Here is an 8,581-nt window from a genome sequence, read left to right on the forward strand (position 1 = left end):
AAGTATTTAACTTTTACCCTTCGCCTAAAACCTCAGGTTTCCAGGTTCGAACCCCCGCTCAGATAAAAGTTTAAAAAAAGAAAAAAATCGCTAGGAAGAGATTGCCTGCAAACTTTGCCCCATCGGGCATAGTTGCCTGCAAACTCTGCCTTAAGGCAAAGTTTTGCGGGCAAACTATGCCTTAGCAATTGGGCCAAAATTTCCCTTAAGGTAGAGTTTTGATTTTTGAAGGCAAAACTACCTTCAGGCAGAATTCTAGCTTACGAATTCAAATCTCTGCCTTGCGAAATTCCATTTTTTTTTTTAACTGAACTGAGGTTCGAACCTAGAACCTCGGGGTATTAGGCGAAGGGCAAAAATTAAAGACTACCAATTTGAGGGACAAAAATTAAAAACCAACCCAAAAGAAGGTCTTCCCAAATAGACTCTCTGGCCCACCATTTAACATGATGCATCCTAAAGAAAAGTTGTTCCAAGATTAAGATTGTTCAAGTATAAACCCCTAAGGATCGTCTGGTTACAAGAATTATGAGTTATTTCAGTATAAAATTTGTGATTAAATCGTTCAGGTTTTTTTTTTTTTTTGGATATTAGCTAAAATCATGACAATATTTATACCAAATTCATGAAAATTTCTATCCCATATGAAATGTGAGATTATCCATATATCATCTGGTTATAATTCTAGGATTTTAATAATGAGATAAACTTGTCTTGAACCAAACAACCCGTAAAAGAATTTCTAGAAATGACTTACTACAAAATGATTTGTATAAGCAAAAAGAAATAAATAATTTCAACCAAAGATGTTATAGTTCAATTGTAATTCTTTAGTTAAGTCTTCTTTATATGCATGGGCGGATGGATGCACATGTTTAGGTATGGATTCGCGTTGTGACCAAGCTAGTTTCGTAAGGATCTATGTGCTAGTATTGATGAATCAGATTTGAATAATTTGGGATTATCTGACCGAATAAAATATTGAAGTATTTTATTTGGATTTAGGCCCAATTAACAACTGATTAAAAGGAAAAAGGGGTTAGAAAGACGACTTCTTTTATGCATATTAAGTTGCAACTTTTGCATTGTATGTTATCCCTCATCTCCCTTCTATGTTCTAGTATCTCCATCTCCTTCGCGTTACCCTCTTTCTATGTTATTCTCAGTTTTCTCCTTAGTTAATGTTGTTGTTCAAATTCTCAGTTGTAGTATGAATTTAATGAGTAGTATAAACTGAAATGAAATGGTATAAACAATCATAATTTATGTAATCGATTTCCACTTATTTGAGATATTGAACAACTATTGTTATTTTCATAAAAAGGCTTAATGCATATGTAAACCCCTTGAACTTGTCCCTTTTTTCTATTTTGGCACCTTAACTAAGTGTTATTTCTATTAAACTCCTGAACTCGTCGTCATGTGTGTCTATTAAACACAATCTGACTTACATAGTATTCTATCTTCAATGTAGCAACATGCTAATAAATATTCTAATTTAATTATGTCATCTTATAGCTAAGATTAGCAGGAATTGAGAGGAAAAAAAAGAGCTTAGTTGAGGTGCCAAAACGAAAAAAAAATGACAAGTTTAGGAGGCTGCATATGCATTAAACCTAATTTTTAGTAACACCATATATGTATATGCCATCATCTACGTACAATTGGACACCAATATGCTCGTCGCCAAGGGATATATAATGAAACTGTTTCATCCTCTACAGAGTATGGGCTTCGCGCCCTAAGAATTGAGAAATTCCTAGAAGGCTAGAACACGGATCTTCCTTTAATTTGAGTCCAAGCTATATTTATTGCCTATTTTATTTCATGAGAAAAACCACTAAATTAAAGAGGGTCAGATGGACTCTATGCATTACGTTTTGAACTAATCGGGTCAGTAAATTTTGAATACCGATTATTATTATCTTTAAAAAAAGACCAATATACTCCAAGGTGCTCACGTGTGGGCACACACGTTTTAGAGCAAACAAGATGAAAGGATAACTCTATAACTTGTTCTTTCCAAGACATGAAGTCAAGTCAAACTTGACACTACTCTAAAAGCTACCACTCTAAATTAAAGTAGTGTCCATCTTCATAGACTCAGACTTAGGGCTAGGGTTTTAGGATATAGCATGCATGTCACAAATCATTCATTCAGTCATCTTAAAGTAATGTCAATCGCTTTTACTTATTAGTCACCCACCTGGATTTCTAGTAATAGTTTACTATGGACCATTTTTTGAAAATCGTAAGTACTATTCTCTGTGATTTTGCAGAAAGTGACCACATAAAAAAATAATAGTAGCTCCTTTATTGACTGATCAAAAATACGTTTCTAGCGAAGGAGATGTTGACACTTCTCTTTGAACTGTCACTATTTTATGGTCTCTCTTTGCAAATGTTGGAACTCTCAACATTTTTCGTGTTCTGTGTCTTAAGAGGTCGTCCGGTAGGAGGATAAGTTATCTCATATAAATAAAATTGATTGAGATAAGATGAGATTACTATTTCCACTCTTTATGTGAGATTATTAATCCCACATTATCTCATCTTTTATCCATCTACATAAGATTGGATGGAATATCAAAAAAATTATCCCACCAATCAAACGTAGAATTAATTTCAATCACATTAAATTAATAATTCAACCCATCGTATCCCTCCTACCAAACGACTCCGAAGTCTTTAAAAACCTTTGTTTGCCAACAATGTAAGAGAGATGGTAAAAATAAAAAGAGGTATGGGGATTACTTTTACTTTTCCTTCTATTTTTCTTTCAAACCAGAAAAGGAAACATGTTATAAAATAAAACTATGAAGTAAATACACAGAAGAAATATGTAGAGAGAATATCAGATTATCTTACTTCTGCACTTTCAACATTGCATCTGTGCATCCTATTTATAAGAGCAATATACAAAAGAGATATTTTGGGATATTTTGGGATATTTGGGATATTTGGAATATTTGGGATATTTCCAAATTAATGGATATCCACCAAGTTGGGATATTTACAACACTCCCCCTTGGATGTCCATTAATAGATGATGTACCTCGTTAAAACCTTATTAAAAAAAACCCTATGGGAAAAAGTCCTAATGAAGGAAAAAGAGTGCACATATCTAGAAATACGCTTTGAGAGCTGCCTCATTAAAAACCTTACCAAGAAAACCCAATGGGACAAAACTTGGTTAAGGAAAAAAGAGTACAACGCGTATTTTACTCCCCCTGACGAAGACCAAGATTCAGATGTCGGAGTCTTCGCATTCCAATCTTGAATATCATCTTCTCAAGAGTTGAAGTTGGCAAAGATTTAGTGAACAAATCTGCAGGATTGTCACTTGAACGGATTTGTTGCACATCAATATCACCATTCTTCTGGAGATCATGTGTGAAAAATAACTTTGGTGAAATGTGCTTTGTTCTATCTCCTTTTATGAAACCTCCTTTTAATTGAGCTATGCATGCAGCATTATCTTCATATAATACTATGGGTATTTTTATATCACACTTCAAGCCACATCTTTCTCTGATGAAATGTATCACTGATCTCAACCACACACATTCTCTACTTGCTTCATGAATAGCGATTATCTCAGCATGATTTGAAGAAGTAGCAACAATGGACTGCTTGGTCGATCGCCATGATATAGCAGTACCTCCGCATGTAAACAGATAGCCCGTTTGAGATCGAGCTTTATGTGGATCAGATAAATAACCTGCATCTGCATAACCAACAAGATCTGTACTACCTTTGTTAGTATAAAACAGACCCATATCGCTAGTTCCCTTCAGATATCGCAATATATGCTTAATCCCGTTCCAATGCCTCCGTGTAGGAGAGGAGCTATATCTTGCTAGCAAATTAACAGAAAATGCTATGTCAGGTCTTGTAGCATTAGCAAGATACATAAGTGCACCTATTGCACTAAGATATGGTACTTCAGGACCAAGTAGCTTTTCGTTTTCTTCCTGAGGTCGGAACGGATCTTTGCTCACTTCAAGTGAGCGAACAACCATAAGAGTACTTAAAGGATGCGCATTGTCCATGTAAAACCGATTTAAAACTTTCTCAGTATAGGTAGATTGATGTATAAAGATCCCTTTTGCGAAATGTTCAATTTGCAGACCAAGACAGAGTTTTGTCTTTCCGAGATCTTTCATCTCAAATTCTTTCTTCAAATATTCAATCGCCTTTTGGAGCTCTTCTGGAGTTCCAATGAGGTTTATGTCATCAACATAAACATCAAGTATAATGAATCCTGATTTTGTTTTCTTAATAAAAACACACGGACAAATGGCATCATTTATATATCCTTCATTTATCAAGTACTCACTTAGGCGATTATACCACATACTCCCTGATTGTTTTAAACCATATAATGATCTTTGTAATCTGATTGAATACATTTCCCGAGACTTTAAACCAAATGCTTCAGGCATTTTATATCCTTCAGGAATTTTCATATAAATTTCATTATCAAGTGAACCATAAAGATAAGCTGCAACCACATCCATAAGATGTATTTCAAGGGTTTCATAGACAGCTAAAACCATGAGGTATCGAAATGTTATAGCATCCATAACTGGTGAATATGTTTCTTCATAGTCGACGCCGGGTCTTTGAGAGAATCCTTGTGCAACAAGGCGTGCTTTGTATCGCACAATTTCATTTCTCTCATTTCTTTTCCGTACAAAGACCCATTTGTGACCAACTGGTTTTACACCATTAGGCGTTTGGACTACAGGTCCAAAAACCTCACGTTTAGCAAGTGAATTCAATTCTGATTGAATTGCTTCTTGCCATTTTGGCCAATCATATCTTCGTCGACATTCTCCGACATATTGAGGTTCCTGATCCTCACTGTCCTTTATAATATTTAGTGCAACATTATATGCAAAAACACTATTCACCATAATTTTCGAACGACTCAAGTTGTCCTCATCACCAGTAAAACTTAATGATAGTTCTTCACTCACTGAAGTCTCGGGTTTGCTGATTTCTTCAGGAATATCAGAATTAATCAGATCTTGAATCTCTTCATGAGATCCTTTCATAGTGTCATTCTGATCATTGTTTGTATTTTTTTTTCTAGGATTTTAATCCTTGGAGCCCAATGGCCTACCACGCTTCAGGCGTGGATGAGATTCAGAGGCTATGACACTAGTAGATTGTCCCTTTGGAACATCAATTCGAATAGGCACATTCTCTGCAGGGATATGCGACTTAGTTATTCTTTTCAAATCAGTAAATCCATCTGGCATTTGATTTGCTATTTTCTGTAAGTGGATGATCTTCTGGATCTCCTGCTCACATATAGGGGTACGTGGATCAAAATGAGATAGTGATGGAACTCTCCACGCAATTTCTCTTTTGATTTCTTTTCTCTCTCCCCCTAATTGTGGAAAATTTGTTTCATCAAATCGACAATCTGCAAATCGGGCAATGAATAAATCTCCCGTCAATGGCTCAAGATAGCGAATAATGGAGGGTGATTCAAACCCAACATATATTCCTAACCTTCTTTGGGGGCCCATCTTAGTGCGTTGTGGTGGTGCTACAGGCACATATACAGCACAGCCAAAGATTCGGAGATGAGCAATATTTGGTTCATGACCAAATACTAATTGTGACGGGGAGTATTTATTATAATGAGTCGGTCTAAGACGAACAAGAGATGCTGCATGTAAAATAGCATGACCCTAGACGGTTGTAGGCAACCGTGTTTTCATAAGTAATGGTCTTGCTATCAATTGCACACGCTTAATAAATGATTCAGCAAGGCCATTTTGGGTCTGAACATGTGCTACAGGATGTTCAACCTTTATCCCAACTGATAAACAATAATCATCAAAAGCTTGGGATGTAAATTCTCCAGCATTATCAAGACGTATAGCCTTTATAGGATAATCTGGGAAGTGTGCCCTTAAGCATATTATTTGTGCCAATAATTTCGCAAACGCCAGGTTGCGAGACGATATGAGGCACACATGAGACCATCTCGAAGACGCATCTATTAGAACCATAAAATATCTAAATGGCCCACAAGATGGGTGAATAGGTCCACATATATCCCCATGTATACGATCTAGAAAAGCAGGGGATTAAATGTCAACTTTCATTGGTGATGGCCTGGTTATCAATTTGCCCTGATGACAAGCGACACATGAAAATTCACTACTTTCAAGAATCTTCAGGTTCTTAAGTGGATGCCCTTTTGAATTTTCAATAATTCGTCTCATCATTATTGATCCAGGATGACCCATTCGGTCATGCCAAAGCACAAAAGTTCCTGAATCGTTAAACTTCTGGTTTACGATTGAGTGTGCTTCCACTGTACTAATTTCTGCATAGTACAGGCCAGAAGACAAAGTTTGTAATTTCTCCAAAACATATTTCTGGCCGGAGACATTCTTTGTAATGATAAGATATTCATCATTTGTTTCATTTAATGTCTCGACGTGATACCCATTACGGCGGATATTTTTGAAACTCAACAAGTTTCTTGGGGATCTAGAAGAGAATAATGCATCTTCTAAAACAAGTTTCGTCTCCTTAGGTAGAAATACAGTAGCTCTTCCGGAGCCTTCAATTAATTTCGAATTGCCAGAAATTGTATTAATATTTCCCCTTTTTCTACGCAAGTGAGAAAAGTATTTCTCATCTTTGAATATAGCATGCGTTGTTCCACTATCAATCACACAAATATCTTCATGATTGGTCATTGATCCAAATAATATTTGAGGATTTTCCATATATTCTTCAAAACGAAAGAATAGGCAAAGTAAACATCGAAGTAGATATTTTGATTAGACAAAGTATTACACACACTTTATTACTTATATATGGAAACATAACCACATTAGCTAATACAAATGACATGTATGAAATATCTAAGTTAATATAGATCCATCATCAGATGATCTATTTTTCCTTCAGGGATTTCAAAGAAATCTGCCACATCTAAATGCATAGGCTCAACATTATCTTCAGAAATAAAATTTGCTTCGGCATCATTTTCTGCCCTTTTGAGGGAGGCTTGATATAGCTCAACAAGGTGCTTTGGCGTACGACAGGTACGTGACCAGTGCCCTTTTCCTCCACATCGGAAGCAATTATTTTCTGAATTTTTCTTTTGCACAACTTCATGCTTTTCATCCTTACTTTTACACTGCTGGTGGTGAAGGGTATTATATGGTGCAAAACGAGAATCATGATTAAAATTCCTTCCTCGACCACGACCATGACCACGACTGGGGCCACGACCTCTTCCACGCCTAGAACGGCGAAAATTTGCCTCATTCACTTCAGGGAATGGGGCAGTACCAGTGGGTCGGCTTTCATGATTTTTCATCAGTAATTCATTATGTTGTTCAGCCACTAGAAGATGTGAGATTAGATCGGAATATTTCTTGAACTTCATCTCTCGGTATTGCTGCTGCAGGAGCATACTCGAGGCAGGAAAAGTGGAGAATGTTTTCTCCAGCATATCATCATCAATAATATTTTCACCACATAATTTCAATTGAGAAATAATTTTAAACATTGCAGAATTATATGCCTTAACAGATTTAAAGTCTTGGAACCTTAAATGGAGCCAATCAAAACGTGCTTGTGGAAGTATGACCATCTTCAGGTGATCATATCTATCTTTCAGATCATTCCACAGCGTAAGAGGATCTTTAACCGTGAGATATTTCATTTTCAAATTCTCATCAAGATGACGGCGGAGGAATATCATTGCCTTAGCACGGTTTTGGTTTGATGCCTCATTTTTATCTTTGATGGTGTCTTCCAGACCCATCGCATTAAGGTGAATCTCGGCATCAAGAATCGAAGACATATATCTATTACCGGATATATCTAAGGCTACAAATTCACATTTAGTAAGATTTGCCATTAGTAAAGGAAAACGAAGAAATCAATACCTTCGAGGTTTTGAAGTATTTACTCGAGATAACAGAGTCTCGTGCTGATAACGTGTTATAAAATAAAACTATGAAGTAAATACACAGAAGAAATATGTAGAGAGAATATCAGATTATCTTACTTCTGCACTTTCAACATTGCATCTGTGCATCCTATTTATAGGAGCAATATACAAAAGAGATATTTTGGGATATTTTGGGATATTTGGGATATTTGGAATATTTGGGATATTTCCAAATTAATGGATATCCACCAAGTTGGGATATTTACAACAAAACAAAAAATATTGACTTTTGTTTAATTGTCCACTCTATTTCATTTTTAACAATGTGATATTTACGCAAACAGTCGATCATATTCAATATTTTCATTTTTCTAGTTGATATACATAAGTTATATACTGATTATACAAAAATTGTGCATACATTACACATTCCTTAGCTATTTTTAATTTAAGTGAGTTTTTCTTTAGTTTAATATATACTTTCCCACCCATTCTTTTTTTTCTTTTTTATTCATGTGGAAAACTTTATTGGTAAAAAGGTTATTCAATCCATTAGTGCAACTGAAGGTGTGCAGCCTCTTCTGAACCGGAACAAGAAAGAGCCCATAACCACTGCTTGTGAACAACTCTCCTCAACTTAAGGCG

This window comes from Lycium barbarum, chromosome 10, assembly GCF_019175385.1.
Source record: "Lycium barbarum isolate Lr01 chromosome 10, ASM1917538v2, whole genome shotgun sequence".
Classification (NCBI taxonomy): Eukaryota; Viridiplantae; Streptophyta; class Magnoliopsida; order Solanales; family Solanaceae; genus Lycium; species Lycium barbarum.